The sequence below is a fragment of the Rhineura floridana genome, chromosome 1, assembly GCF_030035675.1.
Source record: "Rhineura floridana isolate rRhiFlo1 chromosome 1, rRhiFlo1.hap2, whole genome shotgun sequence".
In the NCBI taxonomy this organism is placed as follows: Eukaryota; Metazoa; Chordata; class Lepidosauria; order Squamata; family Rhineuridae; genus Rhineura; species Rhineura floridana.
The window spans coordinates 88,148,378-88,165,384 of record NC_084480.1 but is presented as its reverse complement, the minus strand read 5'-3'; the positions used below and the strand labels follow the sequence as shown (position 1 = coordinate 88,165,384).

The window sequence follows — 17,007 nt, the reverse complement described above, 5'->3', positions numbered from 1 at the left end:
GTCATGTCCATAAGCACCAGGAGGGTAGTCGCCCAGGGGGTCTTAGTCCCTCTGCTTTTTTGGGAGCAGGATCCCTATGTCTCCAAGCATCCTACAGTCAGCATGAAAAGGGAGTGTGTTAGTCACTGAGAAGAGTCTTCTAATATGCATGCTTCCTTGCCTTTCCTGCTGATTGGAGCCAATCAGAGTGAAAGGAGGTGTCAGCCACTGAGAAGACTCTTCTCAGTTGCTAACGCTCTCCACTTACATGCTGATTGGCTCCTAGAGATGTTTGTTGTTGTGAGAGAATGCATTAACAAAGATCTCATTCTTAATCCAGGAGCAAAAAAGGGTGTATGTGGCTGCAACTATCATGAAGGGACTCTGCACTTCTGAATTTTCTACTAAACAACTGATAAATACCTATGTAACTTTGTGTTTGGAGACTTATTATTAAGAATCACTTTCCATAATTGTAAGGAGGTATGTCCACACGCATGCATCCCAGGCACCTAAATGAGAGGTGAGAGCAGCATAGGGACATAAGCAGATGTCTTATACCAGGGGTTCCCAAACTTTTCTTCTACATAGACCACTTGAAAATTGCTGAGGGTCTGAAAGTATCTGAAAATTTACTATGGGCATATGCAAGATAATTAACTCCCATTAGTGATAAGAGCAAGAATTTGGGCTGTGCGTATGATATTGTAATTTAAAGGTGTAATTTTAATTTTGCTAATTGTTTATGTCACTACTATTGCCATTACATTCAGTGATATATGGGAATTACGATTTACGAGTAACGTTAGTACAAAAAACATTACTAAGGATTCTGTATGGTCTGGTACGGGAGGAGGTCCATGGGGGTGACACCATGAGTTACCGCACCGGGTGACACCAACCCTAGTGACACCACTGATTGAAAGTTAGGGGTGAGCAGTGAGGTAGCCAATTTTGCTAATTGTTCGGGGTGGTTAAAACAAAAAGAGATTGGGAGGAGTGCCAGAATAATCTCTCCAAAGGGGTCTGTCTGAACTGACTTTGAATTACCAGAAATGAGACCTTGGGGTCATAGTGGATAGCTTGATGGACATGTCGATCCAGTGTGTCACAATTGTAAAACAGGCAAAAGCCCTTTTATTTAGTTATTTATTTTATATTTAACAGAATTTATATACCACTTAATTGTAAAAAAAAAAGTCGTACAAGCAGCTATGTTGGTGAACTGTGATTATCTCAAAAGAGAATGAAAATAAAACTGCCAGTATACAAATCTATGGAGACCACACTTGGAATACTTTCTACAGTGTTCTAGTTGCAGCATCTTGAAAAGGATATTGCAGAGCTGGAAAGGGTTCAGAAAAGGGCAACTTAAATTATCAAAGGGCTGAAGCAACTCCCCTGTGAAGAAAGGTTACATTTGGGGCTTTTTAGCTTAGAAAAAAGGTGAGTAAGGACTGCAGTGATAAAAGTATGTAAGATTATGCATGGTGTGAAGAATGTTGACAGAAGTTTTTCTCCCTCATAACACTAGAACATCCAAGGACATCCAATGAAGCTGAATGTTGGAAGATTCAGGACAGACAAAAGACAGTACTTCACACATCACATAGTTAAACTATGGAATTTGCTCCCACAATAGGCAGTGATGGCCCCCAACTTGGATGGATTTAAAAGAAGATTAGACAAATTCATGGAGGATAAGGCTATCAGTAGCTACTAGCCATAATGGCTACGCTCTGCCTCCATAGGTGAAGGCAGTATACTTCTGAATACCAGTTGCTGGAAATCACCAGTTGCTGCTGCACTCAGATCCTGCTTGTGGGCTTTCCATAAGAGTAGGGTTGACCACTGTGAGAACAAGATGCTAGATTAGATGGGCTTTTGACCTGATCAAATAGGGATCTTCTACAGCCCTACAGTATCCAGAGGGGTAGCCATTACAAAGAGTCTTGTGTTGCTTTAAAGACTAACATTTATTATGGCATAAACGTTCACAGACTGCAGTTGACTTTCTCAGATGCATCTGATAAAGCGGGGTGTACTCCATGAACGTTTAAGCCATAATAAGTCATACATTATTAATTTATATATTTAAATGAATATATTTAGATCCTGCCTTTCCAACTCATAATGTAATGCTCAAGGCAGCTGCCATTGGACTAAGTTAAAGACAAACAAACCAAGCTGGTCTTGCAATCCAAAGCCTAGCTGGACAGTGGCAGGGCTAGTGGTGGGATCATCACTGCATCCACAGTCCTCCCTTTCACGCCATCCAGGCTGGAAGATGGGCAGGCAGGACAGAAGCCATGGGGCTTTCATAGGCTACCACTGGCAGTTGTATTTCCGCCTGCTCACACATTCAGTGGGCAGAACAGGGTGCTTTATGCCTGCAGAGTGCCACTGGTGTCATTCTGGGCAGAGGCCAGTGGAAGCCAGCACAACGGGGCGGAGGGACAGCCCAGAGCAAAGGAGGCTTGGTTTGCAGGTTAAATAATAAAATCAGATGAAATAAACATAGCAAGCAGAACAAAAATAACCAGCAGCATAATAACTACAGTCTCAATAATTTGTCATACATTAGATAATATTAATTTCCATTTTTTCCCTAATGCAAAAGGAGGTGATGAACAGCCTGATTTTTATTTGTATGTGGTCCAGCGGAAGATCCTCACTAAGTGATACATTTTGATGTTCAATGAGATACAAGGAACTGTTTCATCAGGATCAAGAGAGACCAGGAGATTCCTGTGAGGAGAGACTTCCCCTATCATGGATTTTGGAAACAACAGAATCTGAGGAATATGGGTGAGTGTGAACTTCCTTGCTTTTCATGACTGCAGCCCTTTTTATTTCCTCTATTCCGCTCAATGATGCTGGGGGCCAGCAATGCTGTCATCCTGCCTTTCAATAAGCATGTTATGTTAATAGACACTGAAGACAGAAAATGCTTTCTAAAATGTGTAATAGCTAGAAATGCTTACTGTCTGAGTCATAGTCCTTGCTATTCAGATGAAGCCACTCATGCATATCTCACAATGTGTAAATTCAATGCCTTTGTGGAACTGCTTTCTGGGTTCTCCCCCTCCCCCCCCATTATCAGTGGACTCCAGGAGCTGTCCGTTGTCTAGCAATGCTTATGAAAGTTCTCAGTACCATACCACCTGCCTGGACCTTTTATGTATTGGATGTATTCAATTTTGTTTGCCAAGAAAGTATGAAATAAAATTGTACTTTGCTTCTTTATTGTGTTGTTCAGTTACATTTTGTTACCTCAGGAATGGCATTCCCAATCCTGTTTTCAAGCTTTTTCAATGTCTTCTCCGGTTTTCTTTGTTTAAACAAGTGTACAACAGCAACATATTCCCTAATTGTTATCAATCATTCATAAACAAGCAGCACACATGGCATCCCCCCCTTTGGCACTCTGCCTCTTTACTGTATTTCAAAGGCATCTGTTTCCTCAGATTGTCTATTCCCTTTGTTTAGTGCAGCATTGAGTTTCTAAGACTAAATAACTCTGTATGCCAATCAGAACATTTTCTTTTCCTGTAGAGATTTCTACATTTTTAAACTCTGTTCATCCCAAAAGCACAACTTTGGTAATAATTTTTAACACTTTTCTGCCCAGTACACAGGTAAGTGAAATCAATTTAAGCGTGTTAGTTTTTTAGATCTAAGCACTCTGATTAGAAACCAATTCCATTGATTTAAATGGAAGTAATCTTAAAGTGTGCACTTTGGGCAGTCCTAGCATTAGGTAAAATGGGGCAGTTGCCTCAGATGGCAGATGCAGGGGCAGTAGCATTCCTCTCTATTGGAGGACGGAGCTGTGTGCCATACAGCCTGTCCTGCATCCCCTAAACTAACCTGCTGCCCTCAAATGCAATGAAGGATACTATTCCATTATCAGTGTTGAAATGACTTTCACTGACAGTCTACTCTGTTTCTGTTTGTGGAATAGTACTATTGTCTTCAGCTATATCCAACACTGTTTCGTTTCTGCAACAGACAACTGCTTGGGCAATGGAAATTCCCCTTTCTCTTCTCTCCGCATCAGCCCCCTGTGCACCTCAAAATATGCTCCTGAAGTTTGAGAAACCCTCCAGACCAGAGTTTGGGGCATCTAGGGAGAGGGGAGGAAGTCCTATTGCATGAGTAGAGATCTGTGCATGCAGCTTGGATACAACCCATTGTCTTTTCCTTCAGGTAGTAAAACATGTTGGGCCCGTCCTGTGTATCCTATAAATATATGAGTCAGAGGTTCACCTAATAAAGACAATTTAATCAGTGTGGAGAGGGGTGAGCAAGGAAAGGAACAGGATGGGTAAGTGGGAAGATACGAAGGAGGGGTTTTCATTTAGCTGTTTTTCTTAACTGATGTAACTATCCTCTTTTCACTGATATGAGCACAAGCAAAATGTTCTAGCATAGATAGGTTCTTCCAGTATATTAGCTCCTTGTGGAGGACAACATAGAAGACATGACTGCCCTGGTAACTGGACTGAGACAGAAGAAAAATCTGTCCTTTTGTATTTCGGTCTTATAATATTGTAAGAGACTTGGTTAAAGTTTATAGATATTGTTTGTTGGGCAGAACTTTTTATAGGAACTAAATCAAGGATTTCCCTGGTATGTTAAACTGAGGTGTAGCATAATTGCATTTCTATTTGGCTGGTTTCTTGTTTCAACAATAGTTGATGATTAAAGGCAATTACTGAGTTCATGGTGAATGAATGGATTGTACTAGATGCCATGAACTTAAGATATTTACTAAACTGTTAAAAGGTTACTATTTTCAACTGAAAACCAATTTTAGAGCTATTACTTGGAACGTATTATATTATGCAGACATGATTCATAACAGAAATGTCAAGATGCAATAACAGAAATTATTTGCATTTTTATCATGTCATTTAATGTTTGTTCAGCTGGTATAGCACAGTGGGGAGGAGAGCCTGGCTGGGAGTCCAGAGTCTGTGAGTTCAAATCTCCACTCATGTCTCCTGGGTGTAAAGGGCCAGCTAAAGATCACCTCCACAGTGAGTGGCTCAGGGGTTACATGCCCTGCCACCTGTGCAGCCATAGGCAAGCTGCATAGTCCCAAAGAGCCCAGTTGCCCCGCAACTGACAGTTGTGGACAAGGAAAGGGCTGGCTTGTGCTGCTGTGGCAAGCTGAGCAGGCCCTAGCCAGCTGGGGAGGACTAGCCTCAGAGGGAGGCAATGGTAAACCCCCTCTGAATACTGCTTACCACGAAAACCCTATTCATAGGGTCACCATAAGTCGGGATTGACTTGAAGGCAGTCCATTTCCACTTTCATTAATGTTTCTATTGCACAGCTATAACAACTGTTAGGGAAACAATTTCCAACAAGGAAAAAAGGGGGGAACAGCAGAAGAAGCCAATGTGGCTTTACAGAAAACAAAAAAGGATACATACAGGAAGTGGAAAGAAGGCCAGGCCATAAAGGAAGGGTACAGGCAGGTATGGCAGAATAGCAGGGATGGTGTCAGGAATGCTAAAGCTGAGAATGAGCTGAGGTTAGTGAGGGATGCTAAAAAAAACAAAAAAAGCTTTCTTCAGGTAAGTCCATAGTAAAAGACAGAGAAAGGAAATGGTGGCACAGCTACTCAGCGAGAATGGCAAAATGATAACAGGTGACAAAGAAAAGGCAGAAGTGCTCAATTCCTACTTTGGCTCAGGTTTCTCCCAAAAGAGGGCCTATGACCCTCCCGGGAAACATGAAGTAGAAGGGGCAGGATTGGAGCTTGAGGTTGATAGACAAACGGTCAAGGATACCTAATCACTTTGAACGAGTTCAAATCAGCAGGGCCCAATAAACTGCATCCTAGAGTATTGAAGGAACTGGCTGAAGAACTCTCACAACCGCTGTCTATTATCTTTATGAAATCGTGGAGGACTGGTGAAGTGCTGCATGACTGGAGAAGAGCTAATGTCCCTATCTTCAAAATGGGCAAAAAGGAGGAACCGGGGAACTACAGACTAGTCATCCTAATATCAATTCCTGGAAAAACTCTGAAGCAGATTATAAAGCAGTCAGTGTGTAAGCACCTTGAAAACAATGCAGTGATTACTAGGAGCCAACATGGATTTATAAAGAACAAATCCTGTCAAGCTAATCTTACCTCATTTTTTGATTGGGTAACCTCCCTTGTAGACTGTGGGAATGCTGTGGACATAATATATCTCAACTTCAGCAAAACTTTTGACAAAGTGCCCCATGATATTCTGATTAGCAAGCTAGCTAAATGTGGGCTGCATGGAACAACTATCAGATGGATCCACAGTTGGCTCCAGAATCGTACTCAGAGTGCTTATCAATGGTTCCTTCTCAAACTAGGTGGAAGTAATGAGTGGGGTACCACAGGGCTCTGTCCTGGGCCCACTGCTCTTCAACATTTTTATTAACGACTTGGATGAGGAGGCACAGAGCATGCTTATCAAATTTGCAGATGATACAAAATTGCGGGGCAGAGCTAATAACGTGGAAGACAGAAACAAAATTCAAAGGGACCTTGATAGGCTGGAGCATTGGGCTGAAAATAAGAGAATGACATTCAGCAGGGGTAAATGGAAAGTTCCACATGTAGGAAAAAGAAACCAAATGCACAGTTATAAGATGGTGGATACTTGGCTCAGCAATTTAACATGTGAGAAGGATCTTGGAATTGTCGTTGATCACAAGCTGAATATGAGCCAACAGTGCGATGTGGCTGCAAAAAAGGCAAATGCTATATTAGGCTGCATTAACAGAAGTATAGTTTCCAAATCAACTTATTAACCCAATGCTAAAAATCTATGTAGCCAAACTCCTCCCTAAAATCCTATATGGTTCAGAGCTCTGGGGTCACTCAGAAAAAGCTAGCCTTGAAGTTCTCCAAAATACATTCTTGAAACAAATAATGGGCCTCCCCAGAAGTACTCCATCAGCCCATATAAGAGCGGAACTTGGTCTACCCTCTCTGTCAGCTCGGATTGATTTAGCTTTCCTACGATATTGGAAAAGAACATCTTCCACGGGTGACTCTCTCCTCACAAAACTTTGTTGGCATGATTCGCAGAGTGTGGGAGGGTGGGCCTCAAAATTTACTGAATTACTAACAACCTATGACCTCACCCTAGACAAATTCTCAAACTTTAATCCATCTGAGTTACGCAATTGGATCTTTAATCATGATGCCTATCAAGATAGAGCATCAATTGTGGCAGCCTCTTTTTCCCTCTGGTTCCCTCAAATTAAACTCAACCACGCCCCGGCCGCTTATCTTACCAGTTTGACCTGCGCTCAGTTGCGCAGAGCCTTTACAGAATTGCGGTTTCAAACCATGCCCTCAGCTATTCTAGAGGGCAGATATAAGGGCACCCCAATCGCTGAACGCCTCTGTATTTTTGGTTGTAAAGTCCCTGAAGATTTAGCCCATTATATGCTTTTATGTCCCTTATATCAGCGCCCCAGAGAAAAATTCTTAGCTTCTTGTTTGAGTTCCACCAGGGGGTCTCCCAATGCAAAATTAGTAATAGAGTTATTAATGGACAATAACAAGCAGGTCACAATTGCAGTGGCTAATTTTGCTTTTGCTGCTAAAAAGCTTAGAGCAGCGTACGTAAACTCCCTATGAAACCAACTTGGTGATGTACTCAAGTTTTAAGTCTTCTGATTTTAAAACGTTTTCTTGTAATCCATTGTGCCAAATCATGTTTGATTGTTTTTTATTCTGTTATTTTTATGATGCAACGGCCTATGGCTATATGCAAATAAAGGAAATTGATTGATTGAGTTTCCAAATCGCTTGAAGTATTAGTTCCCCTCTATTCAGCACTGGTTAGGCCTCATCTTGAATACTGTGTCCAGTTCTGGTCTCCGCACTTAAAGAAGGATGCAGACAACCTGGAACGGGTTTAGAGAAGGGCAACGAGGATGATCAGGGGACTGGAAACAGTCCTATGAGGAGAGACTGAAATAACTGGGCATGTTTAGCCTGGAGAAGAGAAGACTGAGAGGAGCAAAGCTTGGAAAAGTTACTTTTTTGAACTACAGCTCCCATTAGCCCCAGCCAGCATGGCCACTGGATTGGGTTGATAAGAGTTGTAGTTAAAAAAAGTAACTTTTCCAAGCTCTGGAGAGGAGATATGATAGCACTCTTCAAGTACATGAAAGGATGTCACACAGAGGAGGGCCGGGATCTCTTCTAGATCGTCCCAGAGTGCAGGACATGGAATAATGGACTCAAGCTGCAGGAAGCCAGATTTCGACTGAACATCAGGAAAAACTTCCTAACTGTTAGAGCCATATGACAATGGAACCTATTACCTAGAGAGGTAGTGGGCTCTCCAACACTGGAGGCATTCAAGAGGCAGCTGGACAGCCATCTGTCGGGAATGCTTTGATTTGGATTCCTGCATTGAGCAGGGGGTTGGACTTGATGGCCTTATAGGCCCCTTCCAACTCTACTATTCTATGATTCTTTGAAAGCACCACATTACTAAGCCTTTTTTGTCATCATGCATGGAAAACATCTGAAGACTTGCAAAATCTTGCAGAAATTTGGACATGGCACTAGGATTGCTAACCCTTCAGGTTTTGCTTGTAATGACCAGGAATTGAGGCCTCTCTCCAGGAGAATTGCTAACCCTCCAGGTCTGGCCTGGAGTCCAGGAATTTTCCTCGATCTCCAAGAACCTCTTGAGGCCAGTACTGGAAATAAGACAAACCACCACTGTGGTCTCACACTGGCCTGTCATCTCAAGAGGCCTGAGCAGGAAGGTGCTGGAGATACAAGAGGTTGGGTTAATAGTCAGTAAAGAGAGGTGAAAACCATAGAAACTAGTAATGGGAAAAGGTTGCAAAATGGAGTTAGGAGACTGGTATATGTGCAGAGATAGCCAGGAGTGAGAGAGGAGGAGCTGAGTATTAAAGAACAGTTCCCTGTATCTCTCTAGCTAAGCGTGTTGCAGCTGGTTGCTGACTGAGCCAGAAGGCCTCTCTGCACTATAGTTGTCAGTCATAAAATTTTACTTTCTTAACTTTAAACAAAAACATTCAGATCATGAGAGACAGTAGTTGGTTGTGAAGGACCTTCAGATAGTGGCACAGTAAAAAAAAAAGGTGTTTGTGTAGATTTAATGATAAATGGTCCAATTCAAATATTTGCTTCACAAAGTCAACAGCAGAATGAATTTTATGCCATCAAGGGTTTTCAGTTAAACATGAGGGAAGAAAAGAAGTGAGAAGCCATGCTAAAAGCATAAAACACAAGGAATTAGAGCAACAACAGAAAAGAATGCCACAAATCTCATCATTTTTTACTAAGACTCATCCCAGGTGACAATAGCTGAAGTAGGGCAGGTTTACCACAGTATTTCCCACCATGTAAATTACACAAGCCAAGACTCTGCAAACAGAATGATTCCAAGAATGTTATCTGATTCTGAAATTGCCAAAAACATTTCTTGTGGGCAGACAAATGCAACCAGCATAGCAGAAAATATTGCCACCAAAATCGCTAAAACTTTTGCTTAAGGACTTGGATAATGCAGTTTTTTTCAGTTGGGTCTGACGCCTCCACCAAGAGGCACAGGAAATTCTTCCCATTAACTGTATGTTATTTTCTGTGACGGGGAATTAAGTGTGGCGTAGTGGTTAAGGTGTAGGACTACGACCTGGGAGACCAGGGTTCAAATCTCCACACAGCCATGAAGCTCACTGGGTGACCTTGGGCCAGTCACTGCCTCTCAGCCTCATGAAAACCCTATTCATAGGGTAGCCATAAGTCGGAATCGACTTGAAGGCAGTACATTTCCTTTTCATTTTGCTTTATTTTTACAAAGATAATGATGAGACAAGTGAAGCAATTGCAACATGGATCTCCAATATTCTATAGAACAATGTTTTTACTATTAACAGTGTGTCTTATGTGGCTGACAATGCCTCTGCAAATTTTGGAGAATGCAAGTCAGTTTATTGGACATTAAAACAATGTAATGACCACCTGCTTCAAGTGGGAGCAAATGTGATATAATCCACAGTTGCCTCAACATGGGATGAAGGCTTTGAGTTTTAATGTAGAGACACTTACCCTCAAAGTATGCAGTGAGTTTAGCTTCTTGGCCAAGAAGGCAGAGTCCCTTTTGTCTTTTTTGCATTTGTAGAAATGGAAAACAAAGATGTGCTTTGGCATGTACCGACAAGGTGGCTGTCACTTCTACCCACTATTAAACTCATAATGTTGGCCTGCATTGAGGGCATACTTTTTTCAGAGGGGGAAGAGAAATATGTGAAGATTGTGTGGGCAGCTTTCCATAAGGAAGAACACAAATCTCTCCCTCTTCGTTATGTTTACTTTTTGCTTACTTTTTGCACAATCTGATGGTAATCTTTCAAGATGCCTTGAAGAAACTGGAATGTAACAATGTCATCTGCACGTAACTCCATGGTGTCATGCAAGGTCTCCATTCAAAATTGAAGAGAAAAAGAGCAGGCAAATTATATGAAAGATTAGGCCAAGTAATTTTGGACAATGTGTCTCCAGCTGACAACAGAAAATTAAGAGAGGAAGTCTATAAGACATTGACACAGTGCACAGAATATCTGGAGAAATGGTATGATGTTAAAATATCACTTTTAAAAATAAATGTCAGTGCTCTCAATTCACAATAATGTGAAATGGGCAGATTTACATACTACAGCACTCCACATCAGAATGACACTGACAAACTGTATGATGACTGCTGTGTTTTACAACAAATAAGGGAAGAGATTGTTTTCAGGGAGCAGAACATAGATCAGAGATGGGTGGAGGTTTTCAGGCAAATGCCAGAGGGTAGTGGCAGCCAAATGAAGAAACTGGTCTCTCTATCACTTTCCATTCCTGTGGCTAATGCCTGCTGTGAGAGAGTTTTCAGTTTATTGACACAACTCTGGACCAAGGACAGAAATAGGCTGATAGCATTGTGAAGGCCAAGCTGTCAGTGAAACGGAGCATTTATTTATTTTATTAAATTTATATCCTGCCCTTCCTCCCAGAAGGAGCCCAAGGGAGTGAACAAAAACACTCTAAAACATCTTAAAAACAAAATACTTTAAAACATTAAAACAAAACATCTTTAAAAAAAATCTTAAAAAGCAATTCCAAAACTGTTGAGCCTCAGCTAACCCAGAATGGACAGGGAAGGGGGAGGCATGAGTTTCAGGCGCCTCCGCTGCCAGAGGAAGCAGAGTTGGGAATTGTTGAGTCTGAGCAAGACCTTGCGGGAGGGGGTCAGCCTGCTCACCAGCCAGTTCCCACGGGTCCCGCACTCTCCGAGGAACAGAGTGCACCGCCTCCAGCTGCTGCAGAAGACTTGTTGGGGGAGGCTCCAGAGACAGTGCCAGCTCCTCCCTTGCCAAGCAGTTCCCAGGAGGATACCAGTGTGGCACAGCCCCCTGATCTTGAGCCTGTTGCTCAGGAACAAGTGTCTTCCGATGAGCCGTTGGAAACACGCCCTCTGTCCCCGCGCTCCCGCCGCCGCGAGAAACGGACAGGGCAAAGACAGGAATTACTCAGGAGTCAGAGATTACGTTCGAAAACGTTCCCTTCTTAAGCTTGCCACTTATAGTGGGGAGTAGTTGAGTCAACTTCCTTCACACGCTACAGAGCATGTCTAGAGTGTAGTTAGGAATTCTAGTGAGTTAGCGCAGGGTTTTCTATGAAGCGCAATGCCTTTGATGTATCCATTACTCTAATAAAATGAGATTTACTTGAAACTACGCTTCAGCCTCGTCCTTCCGGCTCTGAATGGGACAAAAACAGATGCAGTCTCTACTTTAAAGGCTTGCTGAAAGAGGAAGGTCTCGGGTAGGCGCTGAAAAGATAAAAGAGATGGTACCTGTCTAATATTTAAGGGGAGGGAATTCTAAAGTGTCGGTGCTACAGAGTTTCTAGATTTCTTAAAAAATAATGCGGATCTGCTAAAAACCACAGGAGGCCAGCTCAAATATAAGTTTAAAAAGCTAGAAGCTGAGGACAAGCCAACCTAGCTTTAAGGTAAAAACATCATACTACATTTCAGGTATTTAAGTATGAAGGTGTCGACCTGGCCACCTAGCTGCAGAGAGGGATGATAGAACAAGCTTAAGGGTAGAAACAATTCCAGTGCAACTCTAATTCTCTCTTCTGAAAACCAGAGCACACAACACTACCCAAACCCCACCCTCTTTTCTGTAGAACCAGGTGGAAGCAAATTGAGTGATTTTTTAAAAAAAATCAGCTTCAAGGAGATTTTGCAACTGATTGGCAGATCAACCCATTCCCCCTCCAGATGTGGCTAGTAGAAACACTTCAATCTGGCGACTAATGTGTCTACAGCCTTATAGGATGACAGAAATGGGCTCCATTAATGGTTGTCTTTGTAGACTATCCCCAGGGTTAACTTTTTTGGTATTTTTTACAGAATGACAAAATGACATGCATAAAGAAAACAGAGTACACTGAGAGAAGAAAACACAAAAAGAACAAAATAATATTAAAAAAGAGGGTGTGCTCTCTGACCTCTAAAGGCCATTACTTTTTTATTTCATAGAATGGCTAGGTTTCAATTTGCATATTGGTTTCAGAAAGGGCAGATTAGGTAGGTTCACTTTTAAATGCAAACTGAATTTAATTTCTCCCACAACCCTATGTTTTATTCAAGGCTTAGATCACTACTTGAGCAGCTGAATAGAAAGCAGAACAACAGAAAAGTGTTAGCACATGGAATCTAAAAGACACATGTGTTGAAAGCTCTCATGTGGACCCACCACCCTCGTGATCCCTAAACACACTACCCCAACAGAACCTTTAGCTGGAGTCCAACCAAGTGCTGCCTAGTGTGTGTATCTGAACTCTCCCAAGCTAAAAAAGATGCATCCACACAAAAAGTATAGAAAAAAGATGAATTTATTATAGAAAGAGAAAGATAATTTTAACAATAAAGCACAGCAGCATACATTCACAGTATTGAGCACACATAAAACAATATTCCAACACAGCCACACTGCTAACTTAGAGAAAACAAGAGTTTTAACTGAAAGGGGAGAATAAGCTATTAAAGAGTCATTGTAAAATTACCTCTTCTGGCACTTGGCTAAAAGTAGAGCTGGAAAGAATTGGAGCTTAGGTGTTGGGTCCAGGGATCTATGTCTCACATTCTTTATTAGAAAGAATGTGAGATAGTGGCATAGACCCCTATAGGGTGACAGCCAAGTAGTGAATTAAAGATGTTACTGGGGTCACAGAGAGGTTGCTCAGAGGTGGTCTCCAGAAATATGGAACATGGAGAAGACAAATATGTGGAGATCACTCTTCAAGAAAACTCCCTAAGCAAGCTCAAAGCTTGAGTTTAAATAGGTTTGTAGAGGATCCAATGTTTGTAGAGGAATTGAAAAAAATGACCAATGAGGAGTCAAAATGAGATAAGGGGATTGGGTAAAATCTAGGAAGGTTCTAGTAAGTAATAGATTGGGCAGGTAATCAATTCAAGGATGACTTATCTGGAAGGTCCACCTGGGGGAATGGTATCCCTGAATGAGTTTACCTGTCAAGAACAATGACTATGGCTTGAGGTTGTCTGATCCATCCTGCAAGTGCCATTATTCTATCTAGTTTGTATCTGCACTTCTATGGGATTCCAGGTTGGTTGAAGGAGCCTGTCTCTGGAGTCTACAGCAGAAGCTTCAGGTTGTCAAAAGGTGCAGCTGGTGCCCTCCCATTACCATTATTGTAACCTAGCTTCCTGAGGAGGTGGTCAGTGAACTTTCTGAATCCTCCTGACCTCTTCTAATAAGCAGGCCAAGCAAAAAGTGAGAGGCCAGTCATAAAACTGTACATAGGGTCAAGGCAGGAGGGTTGTTTCTTGCCGTCATTCATTTTAGCCATGTTCATCTTTGTCCCATTTTTGGACACCAGATGGAGGCCAGTGAAAGCCACAAAAGAGAGACAGGAGAGAAGGGGGAGTGATCTGGGAGACTGGGGAAAGGGGAGGAAAACAAGGTAACTTGGGGATACAAAGTGGGGAGCTACAGGAGTCAAAAGGAAGGGAGTGCTAGTGCGAAGGCACATGCACACATACAGATAAGATTCAGTGAAACGGATCCTCTTGTGATTGCATAATTTTAATGTGTTCCCTCCAAATCATAATCAAATAACTGATCACATCTATTTCCATTGGCTGATAATGGATGCACTGCTTTATTTTATTGGGCAACATGCAAATGTCATAAATAAATTCTTGACACCTGAAGCTACAGTGAGAGAAACAAGATGGGGGATTGCGGCAGGCCAACTTCACCTCTAACCCCAATAAAGGAAGGGCCATATTTCTACCCCATGCTTTCTTGCAGTTGTGCCCATGGATTTAATATTCTGGAGTTTCAGTGGCTGATTTAGTGAATGTTCAAGGGAAATATGTGTGGGAAATAGTTTGGTGTTCTCTTTCTCTGAATCTGTGAATGCTGAAGTTTCACATAACCCAGGAATTACATGTGTAATAGGTTGGTTAATGCCCCAACATGTTAACGTTGCATGTGTATGTGTCACACACAGGCCTCTGCCATCAAGGATTTCTTTGCTCCAAGGTGTTCAACCTGGCCCCTTTTCCTGCACACCTTCCTTGGGACTATCTCTGTTTCTCTCTCAGAGGAATTTTAAAAAAGAACTCCAGAGGAGGGCAATCCTCTCATGCTGCTCCCCAAACCAGAACCTGAGTCTCCATTTTAATAAGTCCAATAAAACAATAGTTCCAATCGTTTAGGATAACTAAAATGTAGGTGCAAGCCCCTGCTTTTTTTTTCTGTTCCCACAGTGGCTAACCAAATGCCTATGGGAAGTCCACAAGCGGGATATGAGCGAAACAGTGCTATCCCATTGTTGTTCCCCAGCAACTGAATCTGAGAGGCATACTGCCTCTGATACTGGAGACAATATATATCATGACTAATAGCCGTTGATAGCCTTGTCCTCTATGAATTGGTCTCTTTAAAAGCCCTTCTAAAGCCATTGGTTATTAGTGTTAGTATGATAGACAATTTACAAGTAAATATTTACTTTTCACAAAGCACCTATTCCTGTCTCACTATATACAGTCTGGATCCATAGTCCTTTCTCTGGATTAGTACAACTGACAAGTTTGAGCAGCTAGCTGGGGGAAAGAAATTGTATCTGCCTTGCTAGAAATAAGATCTCCTGTTTTGCTGGAGCTGGCAGCCGTTGGCAAGTTAGATTTACACATCCAAACACCTTATTAAAGTTAATGAAGACTGTAAGTAATAAGAGTAGATTAATAGGTTTTCACATCATGTTTTTGTGCAAACTTTTACTTTCATTGTGGCATATTATCCACACACAGTGTTTATGCATCATTTTTGAGCAATTTCATTGTCATTTCCCCTTAAATGAAATCTGCAGAAGTGGTTAGCTTCTGTGTAATATGAACTGCCTAACAGTAGATGGTATGGGTAATGCATAAAGAAACATCCTGTGTATTTTTCTGGTCCAGAGAAAATGAGTCATAGGCATAATTGGATGAGTAGGTCAGTATCAGTCACTGTGCTGAACATTTTAAATGTGGTTGTATAGTATTTGTTCAGAGGATATTTTGGTAAATTCTGCAGTTCCTATAAGTTAGCTTATTTTAGAGTAATTTAGTGCTTCACACGCTGTGTTGCATATATTTTATTTAGGAATAGGGTCATTGCTACCTTTTCTATTCTATTCTATTCCATTTTTCATCCAGGATTGGTTAACAATGATACGTATAATTACAATACCCCCAAAGGTACAATACGATAGAGATATGTCAAGTTGTCTTCTGATCTCTGACTGTTGATGTCACATACTTCCAAGGTCTTGTCTCTGGAGGCAGGGGGCAGAAGAAGCTGCAGATGGGACTTGGGGGCCAAGGCCTTTGCATGGACAGTTAATGAGTATGAATTACATAATAATTATGTGGACAGCTGCAGCTTCAGTTTTGTGCTGGTGGTAGGCATATGCACATTTCATATTTACCTTTCCATTGTGCCTGATGGGGAGTTCTGATTAAAAAGCTTGCATATTCCTACGTGAGATGGAACATCTGAACTATTTTATATCTATAGTACTTTGTAGGTAATAATGCCTTTGCCGGCAATACACAACAGAGGGAGATGCGCTAAACATGCTGAAGGAATAGTGTTGGGACAGAGACAGTGTTGGACCTGGAGTGGAGAGACTTTGGGAACATCCAAATGTGCAGACTTTGAGTGGTAAAGCCCCTGTGCAGATGCACTCAATAAGTGCAATCTTCTCCCTCGAATCAAGCTCAGTAAAATCAGACCTGCATGACTGTGGAAGAAACCTGCTGCGTAATGCATTGGTTGGCTAGGGCAGGCATTCTTCAAGGGTGAAGAATCTTTTTCAGTCGAAGAGCTGCATTCCCTTCCAGGAGACCAGTGGTAGGTGTGGCTAGAGGCAAAACAATTAATGTAATTTTACCTTGGTGAGGTAGGTTAGTTTCTACACACCCATGCACGCTATCCTCCATCCAGACAAGCAAGAGGCATTATCAGAGTCCAAGGACACATTCCAGCCAGGCAAAGCAGGACTGGTAGAGGATGCGGCCTATAGAGACTCCCAAGGGCCAGATAGAAAGGCTTGGATGGTCACATTGAACCTCTGGGCTTGAGCTTACCCTCCTCTGGGCTAGGGACTTGTGATATATTATTGTATTGTACTGTATTGTTGTTGTTATCTTACCCTTCTGCTAAAGAACTCAAGGTAGGATATGAGAAAGGATGAGTGTCAGGAGTTGGCATTGTCAGGCAACTGTCAAGAGCCACACACACACAGAGGGGGCCCTGCAAACCCAGGAGTCCTCTGGCCATGCTGCTTCTCCTCCCCACTCCCTCTCTGTTCACCTGCCCTCTCCAAGCACTGTCAAGTAGGGATGGAAAGATCTGTCATTTTTTGGTTCTCTCAAATGCTCATTTTTCCAACCCTAAATTCAGTGTTCCATA

The 17,007-nt window shown here is 42.0% G+C and overlaps 1 long non-coding RNA gene across 1 annotated transcript in view; it reads left to right on the top strand.

Annotated features, from left to right (window-relative positions):
* Positions 1-17,007, top strand: part of LOC133384015 (uncharacterized) — a 76,149-nt gene that overhangs the window by 23,881 nt on the left and 35,261 nt on the right. Inside the window, exon 2 of the long non-coding RNA XR_009762451.1 lies at positions 2,600-2,787. This is a non-coding gene — a long non-coding RNA (uncharacterized LOC133384015). The remainder of the gene's footprint in view (positions 1-2,599; positions 2,788-17,007) is intronic.